This window comes from Astatotilapia calliptera, chromosome 14 (assembly GCF_900246225.1).
Source record: "Astatotilapia calliptera chromosome 14, fAstCal1.2, whole genome shotgun sequence".
In the NCBI taxonomy this organism is placed as follows: Eukaryota; Metazoa; Chordata; class Actinopteri; order Cichliformes; family Cichlidae; genus Astatotilapia; species Astatotilapia calliptera.
The window spans coordinates 7,509,473-7,525,528 of record NC_039315.1 but is presented as its reverse complement, the minus strand read 5'-3'; the positions used below and the strand labels follow the sequence as shown (position 1 = coordinate 7,525,528).

The 16,056-nt window shown below is 40.1% G+C and overlaps 1 protein-coding gene and 1 long non-coding RNA gene across 2 annotated transcripts in view; one reads left to right on the top strand and one right to left on the bottom strand.

The window, feature by feature from the left end:
• Positions 1-3,710: 3,710 nt before the first annotated feature.
• On the bottom strand, positions 3,711-15,569 carry LOC113036299 (uncharacterized). The gene is made up of 3 exons (XR_003274440.1): positions 15,368-15,569; positions 14,378-14,514; positions 3,711-3,983 (listed from the first exon to the last, which is right to left on the bottom strand). It is a non-coding gene; the product is annotated as an uncharacterized LOC113036299 (long non-coding RNA).
• The window catches only part of tenm4 (teneurin transmembrane protein 4), a 198,362-nt gene continuing 195,486 nt past the window's right edge, over positions 13,181-16,056 (top strand). The window contains exon 1 of the mRNA XM_026192532.1: positions 13,181-13,393. The gene's annotated coding sequence lies outside the window, so the exon portion shown is untranslated. The remainder of the gene's footprint in view (positions 13,394-16,056) is intronic.

Here is a 16,056-nt window from a genome sequence, read left to right as displayed (position 1 = left end):
AGAGAGTGGCCAAACTTGGCTCTGCACAAGGCACAGATGTTATTATTTAAACAATGCGGCCATCTAACTTTGTTTGAAGCAGAATGTCTAATGCTTGAAAGCTATCTTAATTGGAAACACGGAGAGGAAGGTTTGTACAGCGCATGCTTAGTTTTAATAAACATGCTTATCGCTCCTATCATCCCAAGCATTTTAGAGTCTCCCATGCATTTGACCATAGGAGCAGTGAATCCCACTTTTAAATGGCAAATACTGAACTGACAATATAATCATTTAAAGTATTAAGATAAAGATGTAAACAATCTAATCTCCCTCTTTAACTGTTTTTTCTAACCCGAGTCCTGCCATGAGGCTCTCCTGAATGGTCCTGACCCACATTTGATTGATCAATAAGTCTAAAATCACGTGCAATGATACGTGCATCACATTGTAGGTTACCCACATTACCAGTAAATATATAGAGCATATGCAGACCCCGTCTAATACGACAAACTGCACGGTGAAAGTAATGATCACAATAAACTGACATTTTGTGTTTCATTATTTTGCGTTGCATTCATCCAGCCTTCCTGGTTTGTCACTGGCAATTTAGTGTACAATGCTGAATCCTGCCCTCAGTGCACCCAGCAGCCCATTTAATCAGGGAGTAGGATTAAGGCTGAGCAGCCCTGCACCAGACAAGACGTACAGTAACATGACTCTCTACTAGGGACTCAAGATGGATGGGCTGGGCTATAGTCTGGATGGAACGCCTCCATTGGGCTGTTTGGCCTGGTGGAGCCCATCAATCAGAGCAGCACCAGAGGTCTAAACTGAGGCTGTGTAATGATGCGAACAGCATGTGGCCAAGCCATCCCTGGCTGCTCAGGTGTAAGGGTCCGCCCTGTCCAGCAGTCCTCTCAGCTCCTTCGCCACTATCATCCATCAAATATAGGCCATATTCACACAACGCAACAGATTCTAGTAGGTCTGGAAAGAGAGCTTTGAATAAAGTGGAGTTGTAAAAGACATTTTTAAGCAGAAGATTTTTTGATGTGTTTTTAGTCTATTTTTGTTTTAATGTTTTATTATTCAAACTTTTGAAAGCCTCATAGTCGTATACAAACCACAGCATTACCCCGGTATCCTTTGTAGCAGCTTGTTTTGGGGACCTCATTCATGCGAGATTGGGCTGCATGATGCTTGGTAAGCACCGTGTTTGTATTTCCAGCTTTTCAAATGGAAAGCAGTGCAGAAGTGAAGACCAGACAGATCACTTTTCCTTAATAGCAGCTTTACAGGAAGTTGCCATTAGCCAATTTTATGTGCTCCATACTTAAGGCTGTGTAGATGCCTCAATCTTTCTATAATGTTCATTAAAGGACATATTTTATTGCACATTATGTGCTTTACATCCCTCACACAAACATATTATGCTCCTGGATGAAGGTGGCCTTATGAGTGCTATAAAACAGGCCTCATGAATATGAGCGTAAAAGCTGCTGCTCAGTCTGGACTCGAAGTGCGAAGGGAAGGTCATTTGGTAGAAAGCATGCACTGCAAAAATGTATGCTTATAAAAATGTCTCTGGTAGAGTTTCCAAGCTGCTAAAATACATCTGCTGCAGCCTAATGGACTTCTTTTCCCTCACTGGAAGCCGGCTTGGGTTTCAGTATGTTATGGGACTGAATTAAAGCAAAGCCATTCTTTGCTGAAGGATTTGTTTCATGCTGCCATGAGGTGGGCAACACCTTGCCCCCCAATGGCCCCCAAATTCCATTATGAGACAAATATTGCAATTATTTGTGGTTTCATTGCCATCATAAATTGAGAGAGCTTGTGGGTCACCAAGGTAAATGAGCACTGGCAAGTAGGATATGAATCCTGCTTTTGTCTTCAGCTTGTCATTACACAACTGCGTGCAGGACCTTTTGGTATTTGTATTTCCATGAACGTGATATTGACGGATGTTAAATCAGCTAAGCTTTTTCCATTTTTCTTAAGTAATCACTGTTGAATGATTTTCCAAGAAGCCAGTGTGTGTGAACTGCTGATAATTGCTTTATGTTCTGTACTGATGATTACTAAGGCATGGAGGCATAGCAATTCCTGATTAAAACCTCAAATTGGATTTCAAAACTAGGATCTGAGGTGTGAGGAGGGGCTTAATACAATGCATTAATATGGATTTTAAATTCTGTTCTTTCTCCTGAATTTCAGCAAATCATTAAGAAGTATGCACTTAAAGGGTTTATTAATTTGATATTGATTGTTTCATTTACATGAGGAGGGATTTCACACTTTTCTAAATTTGAATCGCTAATATCCCCCCAAATCCTTATAAGCCTATAAACCCCAGAGAAAGAATATTTCCTGGTATACTTGTAGCACCTCCAGAGCCTTTCCCCCCCTTTCCATGTCACATCTTGTTATCTCATCCATGTTTGGGCATCTAATCAGTGAGACCTTTCCAAGTGAACTTCATAATTAAAGAATGCATTATTATTATGACTTTAATTACACAACTATGTAACTTTGTTTTAATTAAAAACACCCTTCCCCAATGGGAGCATGGTTTGAATGGCTTTTGTGGGCCAGAGTGTAAAAGCAATTTCTTAGCCTGCATGAGCACAATTATCACAAAGTTCACCTAAAGAACTCCATGACCTTGAAATAAGTGAATGACAATGGTGGTCAATTCTCTCTACCTATCAAAGCATGCAAATTGCAAAATTTTATGCTCCGTTACTACTTGTAGTCTCCTTACAGCGTTTCACATTTCCTTTACTGTGTCCACAAAAAAGAGCTCATGGTTCCTGTAATCAGGGGGTTAATAGCAGCTTTTCATAAAGGCTGCTGAGGGTGAACGTCCTTTTTGGAAAGAGAGGGGCAATGTCTAGTGATTATTAAGATGTGTTGCCAAGGCATAATGGGGTTCCAGCACATTACATACACCTCTCCATGTCATTGGGTTTTGTCAGGCATAAAAACAGTCATTTTACTAATATGAACAAACCATTCTTCATTGCCATGGTAATGATTGGGAAACTGAGTGCAGTCCAGTCAAGTCATTACTATGTCATGGATGACCAGTCTCATTTGATAGAACACCATAGATGGCACTGTTGCACTGCTGACAGGCTGACTGACAGCACGTTGATGCACCAGTCAGAGAGCCCAGATTGTGCTGTCACTCTAAATCTGTGCATTTACCAAAAAGCTGTTAACTACCAATACGGCGAAGCTTCCTCTTAAAAAAAGTAAACAGCCTATTTGGTTTTACGCAATAGATCGGAATCGTGCAATTTTGCAGTGAAAGAATATGTGGAATTTTAATGCCGTGTAATGATAAAGCACACATTTTGCCGATCTGGAAGACTAAAATATTAATTTCCTGTGAAGCTTCAGGTGCTTGTTTGCTGTGAATTATACACAGGAATATGATTTGTCATTCACCTTGACAAGTCTATTTTCTGCCCTGTCATTCCATCTGTGCAAGTTCAGCATAGCTATTTGAATTCCTTCATTATAATATGCTGCTTGTGTTGATGGTCAGTTCAGTCTTTTTTCTATTTAAATTTCAACATGTACAATTTTCCTCAATAAAAAAAAAGCAAAAACAAACATTTTTTTATTTTCTCATCAGAACTCACATCGTCATATTTTTTCCTGGAAAAAACCCCGACAACATAGTTTTTCATGATATTTTTAAAAATATATGAACGGTTGCAGGTCCTTGTGATAATAATTTCCATTATATGAGAACTATGGGTTTAGATCTGCACAATAACAAAGGCATGTGAACAAGGTTTTGATCTGAATTTCTAAAAGCTGTAGCGCACTTCAACAAGCTATGTACTGAGGCAGGCAACCTGTACATGGCAGGCCACACAGACCTTCACCAGTACTCTGGGCCTGTCTGGTGGCTCTCCAATTTAACGAAGTGATGTTTTAATGAGGCTGGATCCAAGGGACACCGGTGCTGTTCTCATTCAAGGTCCCTGCTGAAAAAAAAAAAAAGAACACCTGGCACTGAATACATGAATGCTATAACAACATGCTATAGCTTGCTCACAGAAAATATCACTGCATTATCCTCATCAGTGTGTTGCATCTGCATCACATATTAAATGCCACATTGAACTGAATCATTAGATACAATGATGGTAACACTGGACTTGTCAGTTTCAAAACAGAAAACATTTTTGAAATTAAATATTGATGTTATGACATTCAAAATTATGCAATGAAAACATCGAGCTACCATCCCTTGCAGTGTGATTGATAAGGATTACCTCTACAGCACAGCCATAACAAGCATATCAAGCAGGAGACTTGGCTCCAGTGCTTTGGCTCCTTTTAGAGTATCTCTCCACTCTGATGTGCACGATCACACAGAAGTGTGATGTGTTCAGAGATCAAGGATGGTCATAGTCATACACAGTGAGACTGGCCTCATTAGGGCCAGAAAGTTCTCGTTTTGAGACTTTAACCATGCCACAAAGGGTCTATGAATCCTTTTCTGAATCACATTTGCTGGGGCAAAGCACCACCTTACAAACACCAGTGTTACTTTGGTAGGATGTTCTCTGCTACGATTAGGTACTGACCTGAGGTACCATTATAAAGATTTAATCATTTACTGAGAGGAGACAAGAATCATTTGGCTTAAAGTATGATTTCTGATGTCTTTTTTTAAGGTCCACCAATCATGGGTGCCACCAAGGTGAGGGGCGAGGAAGGACTACTGGCCATTTTCCTGCATATACAACTTTTTTTCATTCGTATTGTGTCATTTTGTATATCCTTCATGATTTCCCATTGTCACCCCCTCCCATCTGCTACGCCCCAACACCTCTTCTTCTGTTTCTGGTGTGACCCCCCCACTATTCTTAGTGGCCCCAATAAGGCCATCCCTATATAAAAAGTTTTGGAGGCAATAGTGCCATCAATTTGATTGGCCAAGGGGTAAATGGACTTATTCTTATATAGCACTTTTCTACTCTCCCGGAGTCCTTAAAGCACTGTATACAGCATTTCTTAGTGCTTCCTAACTACCATTCATATTCCGATGAACGCATCGGAGAGCAATTTGGGGTTAGTATCTTGCCCAAGGATACTTGGCATGCAGACTGGAGGAGCCACGGATTGAACCACCAACCTTCGGATCAGTAGATGACCTGCTCTACCTCCTGAGCTACAGCCACCCCCGAATGTATGTTGGTGAGCCTCCATCCATCCATCCATTCGCTTCCGCTTATCCTTTTTCAGGGTCGCGGGGGGCGCTGGAGCCTATCCCAGCTGTCATAGGGCGAGAGGCGGGGTACACCCTGGACAGGTCGCCAGTCTGTCGCAGGGCCAACATACAGGGACAGACAACCATTCGTACTCACTTTCATTCGCACATTCACACCTAGTGACAATTTGGGTTATCCAATTAACCTATCCCCACTTTGGACGGTGGGAGGAAGCCGGAGTACCCGGAGGGAACCCACGCAAACACGGGGAGAACATGCAAACTCCACACAGAAAGACCCCGGCCTGATGTTGGAATTGAACTCAGGACCTTCTTGCTGTGCGGCAACAGTGCTAACCACCGTGCCACCGTGGTGAGCCTGTGTTTTGAATTTTGACTGGGTGGTGGTTAGCGCTGACTGGCGAACTGTCCACTGTATGGCCTAGTTTGCCCTATGACAGCTGGGATAGGCTCCAGCAACCCTGAATTGGACAATAAAATAAATGGATGGATTATTATTGTTATTATTTAGAATTCAAAATTACCCTCATTTTATTTATTTTTGCCTCCTGTTGTATCCCGTGTGGGGTTCTAAACTTCGATGCGCTGTGACAATGATACCGACTCCCATATTTAGCCATCTTAATAGAATGGAAATTCATCAGCACATTACTTCAGACTGTCATGTAGAAAACAGCTTGAAGTGCATTGCAATGAGAGTGGAGATCGTAACCTTAATAGACTGTAGGCTATTACTGAATTATCATTAAAAACACATCACTGAACTGAACTGCCTTCGAGTGACAGGAAGCTGAACCCTTTCAGCCATACTTCACATTGTTTATGTTGTCGAGATGCTTTCAACTTTGCAGATATGCAAATTTCTGGCTGTGGCTCTTTAGTTTGTTTTCCTTAAGAGCTTGTTAATTAACGAAAACTTGAAGAAAAACAATTGGGCGGCTTAGATCTAAGAGCATGTCAAAGCTAATAGGCTTTTTATATTTTACATATGCAAAGATGAATCATTAATATCAGCATTGTTTTTGTGTAGACTCCTTCCATCACATCCACAGGTAAGTGTTTTTATTTTTCCATTGAAAATAAAATGAGCTTGACATTCCTCCTCATTTTGATGAGAGAAACACAAATATGGGTTTGTTCTGTAATGATGTCAACGATTAGCAGTAGATCAAAATGCAGCCTGGATGATAATAAAAGTTAAAAATTGTAATGTGAGGTCATAGAAATCATGCCTTCCTTCGATAGATTAAGAAAATGCTGCTGCTGCTTGGGGAAAAGATTAAAAAGAATGGATTTTTCAAATGTATTTTTAGATGGTTAGAGGATCCTGTCAGTGCCTTCAAAACAGCTGTGAGTGTTTTTAAAAGACATCTTTGAAAGATCATTGTGGATTTACCTTTGAAGAAAGCAGATGTGTGGTATTAGTTAGCTATGTGGGACTCCACACGAGGAAGGATAAAATCTGAGATGCTCAAACACTGGATAGCTTAACAGTAATTCTTCAACAGAATTTTTCGCCAACCTCTTGAAATAACACAACAAATTATTTCAATGTGGTCTGTATTTTATCATGTAGCAGCATATACATGCATTTTAGTTAAGTACAACAAAGCAACTGCTCTTTATCCTGATGTCTATGTGTTGTTATATTTTGCTTTATGTAGGTCAGGCTGATTTCAAGTCTAGGATCCAAGGTTAAGCAGTCAGGGGACATGAGACTCGAATGAATAATGTTTTTTCTTGGGTGAGTTTCTGGCATTCAAATGCCTCTGCATGCCCTACAATGTCACTGTAGTCATAACTTGAACAAGGACATTTTAGCTGTATGTAACAGAATAATCACAATCACAATAATTCTTTGTGTTATTGATTCAACAAGGTGCTTTAAGCATTCCCAAAAGTGTCTGACTTATTGTCATGTTAAAGAAACCACTGGTATGGTGAATTATCCTTCTATAAGCAGTCTTCAGGAGATAAGTAAAGTGTGGTCATGAAAGGATGAACACAGTCAGCAGCAATACTCAGGTAGGCTGTGTGATGTTCAGTTGGTACTACAGGGTCCAAAGTGTACAAAGAAAATATCACCCACACCATTACACCACTAATAACTGCCAGAAGCCCTGATAGAAGGCAGGATGGAGCCATGCATTCATGTCTGACACCATCTGAATGTTTTGCAGCAGAAGTCGAGAGTCATCAGAGTTTATGTAGCAACAAGAACCAATTTTAAAATCAAAGAGTGTCTTGTGACACAAATGATATCCTGGAGAGACCTGTCACAAGATAGAGGCACCTTTGGCTTTTCCAATTAATATGTTACACTTCTTCCTTCACTGGAACAAAATGCTACCAGTGATTAATTAATGTTCTCAAAATCTCTCTGATATGAATAGAAACACAACCAAAATATATTTTCTTGATAAAGTTTTCAAATGGGCTTTGTTTGCGGTGTTTGACGTCTTTTATCTGTAAAAGTATGGACAATGGCAGTATGGTATAATCTTTTTAATTTGTCTTTTATTTCTGTGTGTTGACAGAGATGTTTTATTATGGCTGTGCATTTTCATAATACATAATTGAAAACTCTGAAGAAGAGGGACTCTTATTTTTCCATCCTTTCAATCTAGCAGACACAAGTCTGACAGGCTGATGAAATGGAGAGATTGACTTCTCCTCTGCTACTCAGATTTGCGATGCTCTTTAATGTCAGCAATGGATTGCACAGCCTTATGAAATGTTGGTGGTCATTTTAGTACAAAACAGAAATAATCAATTGTATTCTTTCCTTTTTCATTAATTTGAGGAGATTTCAAATGTCTTTCTCTAAAGTGGGGGAACAGAAGTTAATCAAATATAGTGGGATTGAAAATATCAATCATCTGGTCTCTTCAAGGGTCCATGCTGACTGCCAGAGCACATGTCGTCATCCATTTTCAGCCAATTCACTTGATGAATAAACAGCTCGGCTGAGTGTTTGGCACCCATTATACATTTACATAAATCTAATTTCAGCAGGTGAAATATTCAAAGATCACCTTTACCCCAAGACAGCTTTCACTCCAGATGACACAGCCATCTCCACAGAATACTTATCAAAGCAAGCTAAAGGGGAGGCAGGATTTGTTTGATTCACCTGTGTTAATTACGTATTACAAAGGTATGTTAAAATCTATAATGACAAGGTGTGGGACACATTTAAGATTTTAAGCAGTGATTAACATTATTTCCTAAGACAAAGAAGACCGTGCTGTGATTGTGTACATTTGTCACATTGCTACAAAGGAATTGGATGTGAATTTTGTTTTCCAGACTTTCATGAATAGCATTTTAAGATTAAAGGATGATTTGTTTTGCTTAAGGTTATTCTTGCCTATAGGCGATAGATTTCATTGTTAAATTTGGATTGAACTTTTTAAGTTTGGTCCGTGTTAATATTTTAGCTTTGATATTGGGAGACCTGTTGGAAGATTTTTAGGCTGCTTTAAGCTGCAAATAACAGAGTTAAGCGCTGTGAGGCGATTGAAGGCTATCTCAAAGTTAAGGGGAAATCATGAAAAACAATAGAAAGCATTCAAGACAAAGTCACACTCGATTTGGTGTGGGAGCTCTGTTCACTGAAATGAGACCACTCATGAAAGCAAGCACAGGGCTGTATTAGGTGGTAAAAAATGATGCTACCTTTATTTTCACTGTATCACTATGAGCATTATGAACACCAGCTGCTTCAAAAATGAATACAGGTGGGTGGGTGGATGGGGGAAAAGCTATAGGTCTGAAGTTCAGACAGAAGCAATCAAAGGAAGACTACTGAAAAGACTGTTAGATGGATCCTCTCTTTTCATACACTTGAGACTGATATAAAAAGACAGTGAGCTTAGCAATGTAATATCGAATGGTTGTGCATGGTTCTTGATATTTTTCCAACAACAGGACTTTTTTTTAGCTACACATGTTGTAACGCTTCCAACATAAAGCACATCCAGAGACTTTTTAACGAGCTACCTGTCAGATGATCAAAACCTGTTCCATGGGGCAATTTTGCATGCTGTCTTCAGGATAACTGATTTTCTTTTTAGTGCAACTGCTGGGCTGATATTAATTTTAACTTTACTGAACGTGCTTACATCAATGAATATTTACAAGTTATGATAACAGTCACAAGCCATGAATTGCAACAGCGATAAAAATGACTCTGTGAAATGACTGATACAGTAATGCTAGGACAGCATCGCCCTTAATTAACACCAGACAATCTGCTTTCTGATGGGGTTTGCATCATGTGGAATATTGTAAATCTTCACTTTGTGCATTAACTCTACTGGAGCTCTGTATTCATCTTAGGTTCTTTTTATTACATGGCTGATTGACCATGACAGATCCTCTAGCTCTAGATTATTTTGCTATGAGATGAAGCTGACATTTTGTAAGGCTCTGTAATAAGTTCCCACAGAGGTTTTTCAGGCTTCTGATTCAACTTTAGCATCACTGCTTCTGATAAATGAAAAGAAATGTCCTCAATCTCAAAGCCACCTCAAAGCCCTAATGTGGTCAGTTTTGTAGATCGCATGCGAGTCTGCACTTTAGGATTGGCTTGTTTTAAATTTAGTGCTTGTTTTGAGGCAGTGAGTGGCTTTAAGGCACAAACTGGAGACTCAAATTGCCATTTTGAAAGTGACAAGGTGCTGATTTGCCCGCCTGGCACTGAGCGATTGGACATCACTGTTGACAAATGGGCAGTGGAACAAAACTGGCAGGATGCAGGGGAAGACAAAATGCCTTCAGCCAAAGTTTTTTTCTACTATCTGTTATCACAGCTGGACAACAGCTAGTTAAAATTCCTAAATTTACTGAGTATAATCATTTTGCTGCCAACTGTTTCTGTGTCAACCATACTGTGGCAAATATTTACATACTGTATTGTTATTGGATATTCAGACTGTGGTCTTTTTTAGTTAGTCACATGAAATAATAATGGAATTTTAACGACAATCACATTTTTAATGTTACTTTTGATGGCTGAAAAAAAACACACTTTTAATTCTACGGTATGATATCAGCAGCTGAACCAGCTGTTTTGTATGATAAATTGAACAGCAGTTATATAATATTCAGCCACAATGTTAAAACCCTGTCTAATATCATGTGTCCTCCTTACTCTGCAAAAATAGCTCTGACCGTTTGGTGCATGGACCTCAGGTGTTGTACTGTGGCATCTAGCACTAAGATGTAGAAGCAGATCATTTATGGCCTGTGGGTTTTGGGGTGGGTCCTTCTCAGAGTACAGTACATGTATTTTGTTACATGTCAAAATAACATCCAAATAAATGCCAGCATCTATTTTTTAACCAGCTAAACATTTCACTGTAATCAGATGAAAGGTGTTGAATGTTATTAACTTGAATATAATGGTATTAAGAATGGATCCAGAGGCTTTTTATAATTCTCTGTAGCTGGTATATACTTTATGACTGACTGTAGGACTGCCAGACAAGCTGAAATGCTGCCTGTGGGTGTGAAGACTGTACTGTCTGAGGAAAGGAGAGCAGACCTGAGTGGGTCAGTGGATGCCAATATAAGACAGTTGTAAAGGGATTACAGAGGAAGTGATGAGATGCAGATTGCAGTCATTTCTGCAGCACTGCTGTAATGCAAATTGGAAAGAGCAATGCATTGAATTTCTAGTTCTGCCATGTAATACATGAAAAATCAATTTTACAATTACCATTTCTTAAAAGGAGCTTGAGAAAGCCAAGGCTCATTTGCCAAAGCTGCTGTATGTACAACCACAACGTGGTTGATGCCTGTCATGGTGGTAAGCCCCCCCCCACACACACACACACACTCCCCCAACCCAACCATATGGTTTAAACCTGAGATGCTTTCATACAAAAGGAATCCTGTTTAGCTTAGTTGGCGTGAGACTCTGGAGACAGCTAACAGATAACGACAAGCCAACTGAAGTGTGGCCCTAGCAGTAGAAACCTGGGTGCAGAAGGAGATTGGTGAGGCCATTAAGCAAGGCTTTCAGTCAGCCTTGAGGAAATTATGACAAACCATGAGGTAATTTAGGAAAGGGGAGCAACTTCCCTTTCACACTGTTTATAGTGGAGATGGAGTGTGGCTCATCTGAAATAAGGATATAATTTGGCAGTGGAAAGAACACTCAGCCATCACTGTTGCTGAGGTCACTGAAGTAGTCAAAAAGCTCTCAGATGGCCAGGTCCGTGGGGTGAATGTAATTCTTATTCTTATAGTTCTTGAAAATCTAGGGCTGGATTTGTTGACACGTGGCACTGCGTGGTCTGCACAGTGTTTTGCGATTTTAGAGGGCTCACACTCCTCAGTTTGCTCAGGAAGGTGTATGCCAGGATGCTGGAGAAGAGAGTTCTGTCACGATCAGCATTTTGGTTTTAGTTTGTTATGTTTAAGTCCTTTAGGTTTTCTAAGTTCGTTCTATCATGCCTAGGTTGTCATTATAGTTCTTTGTTTGTTAGTTTCCCTCTGTGTTTTCTACCCCTGTATTAAGTCTCCCCTGTCCTATGTGTTTCATGTCTGCATGTCATTTGTTGTCAAGTTAATGTTGTCATGTCTGTCTCATTGTGTTTCCTGTTTTATTTTGAAGAGGTCATGTGTTCCTGTGTTCATTGTGTTTAGTTTTACTCTTCTACTGCATGTCATTATGTTCATTTGTGTCAGCTGTTTTTCCCCATGTGTTTCCACTTCCCCTGATCACCTCCTGTGTGCTTTTAGTCTGTGTTCATTCATGCCTTGTCCAACCGTCTGCTATCCTACCTTGAGTCCATGTTCCTGGGTTTTGGTATGTTTAGCGCACCCAGTTTAGGTTATGATTTAGTTTTGTCTTTGCTTTAGTTTTTCTTTGCTAAAATCAGCCTTCAATAAACGGCTTGTTTTCAGTTAATATTAAGTCTTTTTATTTTGCGTGTACGCACTTGGGTCCACCCTCTCCACTCTCTATAGTCTGCCTCTGCCAGACTGTGACAAGTTCAGATCCACTTCAGATCCATGAGGAGCAATTTGATTTGTGTCCTCACCAAGGAAAATTGGGCCAGTTCTTTATCTTCTCGAGGTTGTGTGAGAGTATATGGTCAACATGTGTTTTGAGGACTTTAAGAAGACATTTGACCATATCACTCTGGGCATACTGTTGGGGAAGCTGTTCAGGAGTATGGAGTCAGTGGCTAGCCCATTGCTACAGGCCATTTAGTCCCTGTACAACCATATCAAGAGCAGTAAATCGAACCTGTTTGATTTACTGGATGTGTTTTGCTTCTTACCAAGGTAGACCAAATCATGCATCACTAGCAATACGACACAATACTTGGTTTTTAATTCAGTTGTCTGCGCATAGCTTATTTAGCAAGTCAGAAATACACAACAGTGGCATCACAGATTACATTTTACTACTGTTTTTGTTAACTGCCAATATCTTGGATTGTTAACTTGTAGTTGGTGGGACAGCTCCAAGTTTTTGAGTCAGAAATCTGAGTTAAAGCAGCATTTCAGACGAACATTCAGACTTGGACTTCTGGAGTTCCAACTGCTGCCTTAAGCCGCAATACACTGCAAATATCTCAGGGTCTTGTTTACAGGTGACGTAAGAGTGGAATGGGAGACTGACAAAGTAATTTGTGCAGCGTCTGCACTGATGTGGATGCTGTACTGGTATGCTGTGATAAAGAGAGAGTTGATTCTGAAAGCAAGCTGTCAATCTACTTTCCTACCCTTACCTTTGGCTATGAGCTCTGGGTAGTGACCACAAGGAATCTGAATGAATGAATACATACAGTAGAAAATAGGCTATATCATGGCTGGGCTTGATTGGTGAGCTTCATCATTCAGGAGTAAAGCTGTTACTCCTCTGCATTAAAAAGAGCCAGCTGAAGTGGTTCATGCATCTGATTATAATGCCTCCTGGATGTCCTCTAGGCAGTAGCAAACACTGCTTGCTACTGATTACACAAATCTAAATCTATTTTACCTTGTGTCCCTCTCAATTAACAATAACTTGAGGTGGACAAGCTGAGAGGTCAGCAGATTTTTTTTCTTTCCTTGGTGGTTTGCGCATGCACATTGTGGATAAACGTGTGTTGGCTGGGTCTGGTCTTTCATGGTGAATTGATTAGAGACCAGCACAAGGTAAGCTTCTGCAGGCTCTGCTTTCACTGCTATTAGATCAGTTATGAGCTAGGCTTTGTATGGAAACGCAGCTAGCATTAGCAACTGGACTGGCTTCAGTAATTTATCATTGTGACAGATGAATTTGTTCTTGCTAACCACCTTGGCCATGTGCGATTTGGAGAAGATGGAGTTTTAAAAATCTGTTTAAAATTCCTTTAGTACAGCAAGGAAAAGTCTGATGATGGAGAGCGGATGGCAGCTCTGACTATGTCTGGTCTAATGAAGCAGGCTAGTTGACCAGATGCAGGCTCAGCAGTCCTTTCAGATTGGCATCTGTGAGTTTAACCAGCTATTTTGCCAACTTTCCACCTTCATTTTCCAATCATATTTTAACCCCTATTGTAGATATTTTAACTCAGCTAATTCATCAATTTTTTTTTTTAAAATTTTGAAATATGTGGTCCTCACAGGATAGCCACAAACATATGATTAAGGTATTTAAAATGAGCTGAACCTTAAACATATACAGCAGCAATATTAATCCAATGAACACATTAATGATTTCTGCAGAATAACATATTTTTACTTTTGATACTTTATGCACAATTTTCCAATAATACAGTTTTATGGATGACCTGGAGGAGCCCAGGAGAGTGAGATCTGGGAGTCTCTGCTTAGACTGTTGCCCTCACAACCCTAACCCCGATAAGCGGCATAAAGGATGAATGGATGGATTTCTTAAAATGTAGCATAACTAATCTGCACTTCCCTGTTTTTAGATAGAGGTTATATTGCAAATACACGTATCTCTGCAAATACTTTTGAACAAATGAAGGCTGAATCAGGTGGGTAGGCCCACCAGATATGACTTTGGCAGACAGTGTTGTATATCACAGCATCCTGTTGAGAGCTAATGCATAATTCAGTCCCTGTAGTGCAAGTCAGAATCAGAGTAGAACAGCCATTCACACTCATTCGATCTGATCAGATCCTGGTTCCTACCTGGAATTTTCGAAACAAATTCTTCCAACAGAACATGACTAGGTAACCCTCACTGGATATATATTCTGAAGGCTCATCTTGAGTGGTAATGCATTCCTGTGTATGCCTGTCTGCCTCTGCTCTTGCAAGAGTAATCCCTTGAAAAAGAAAGGAGAAAATATGTTATATTTGAGTTGCCTCTGAGTCAAAACCAATCTTAGCTACTTGTTATTGATTTCAATGTAAAACATACCAGGGGAAACGGGAACAGCGTGAGTTTTAGAATTGGTATTTGTTAGTGGTATAGAGAAAGGAGACTAACAAACAATTAATGAAATAACAATGTTAAATGCGTTACAGGGCTGTGAAAGTCATTGTTGTCCTGTTGACAAATAATAAGCCCCTGGAACCCCTGCTTTAAATCTAGTGACATTAGGTGATCTTGACCAGCAGCAGCTCATCTTAAACTTTTGAGCATGTGATGGCGTAACTGCTCACACCTCACATTAGGTGAGAGGTGAGGAACCAATTACCTGGAGATATGTCTTGGGGCCAAAAATATCATTGTCAGCTTGTCACAATGTGAGAAATAGGGTGGAAAAAAAAGAGAACAGTGACAAATCGCAAGGTAACATGACAGATTGTGTTATCTTGAGTTTTCTCCCCAGAGTTGACAAGATCATTCGTTGGACCCATAACTATGGTCATCAGTAGTACAAGATTGCTGCTTCTGTTAAATTGTTTTGATCACTGCGTTGCATTGTGAAGAGTCATCTTACTTGATTAAAACAAGAAAGGAAGCAGCTTTTTGCTTAAGAGAACCAAAACACAGTGGATCTATGTTTGGTGACTTCATGTTATGATGACTCTTCACAACACACGGTAGTCTTTATTAACCCTGTAAAGCCTGAAACACAAAATAATTGATGTAGAAAAACTCATGCATCACAAAAACGGATGTATCAAATATAGTACACTTGGCCTTACAGGGTTAAACCAGTACTTACTTACTTCTACTTGGAAACAGTGTTGGTAAATTCCATCCTTCCATCCAGTCTCTGCCGATTATCCTCATCAGTGTCATGGGGGGACTGGAGCCTATTCAAGGTACCATAGGGCGAGAGGCAGGGTACAGCCTGGAAAGATTGCCAGTCTGTCTTGTGACCTATTTTTCAGTCAGATTTTGTTGTTGTTAAGGTTTTGGCTCAGTGTCTGCTGAGGGAAACTTGTATCAATGCCTCACTACTTGGTTTACTTCACTTCCTGGAAACCCTGATCTCACCTTGAACTTGAGCACTTGTCATGTACTCTGGATCTCACTCTGCTTTGTCAACAGTGCAACTTGAAATTCATTCTGGAGAACACCAAAAAGTTGTGTGGCAAATTGTGAGGCAAACCAGGCCAGCAGAGTGACAACTGTGCTGCTGTTGCCAAAAATACCTTTTCAAATTGCTCTGAGCAGGCAAAATATGGCACAGGCCACAATTCAGGTTGTTTTTCCTCTCAGTTTGTTGTGGAAGAACTTGGCAATAACAGTCTAAAAGTGTTGGAACTGTGGGGAAAAATAAAAATAACATCTATAAGCTCTGATACTGTGGACTCATCCTCTGGAAACTCCTGTTTGTTCTTCTGGTTATGGTCAGTGACCCAGCTCTCATCACACGTGATAGACCTTGCATAACAGTCTCCGTAGGGCCCAC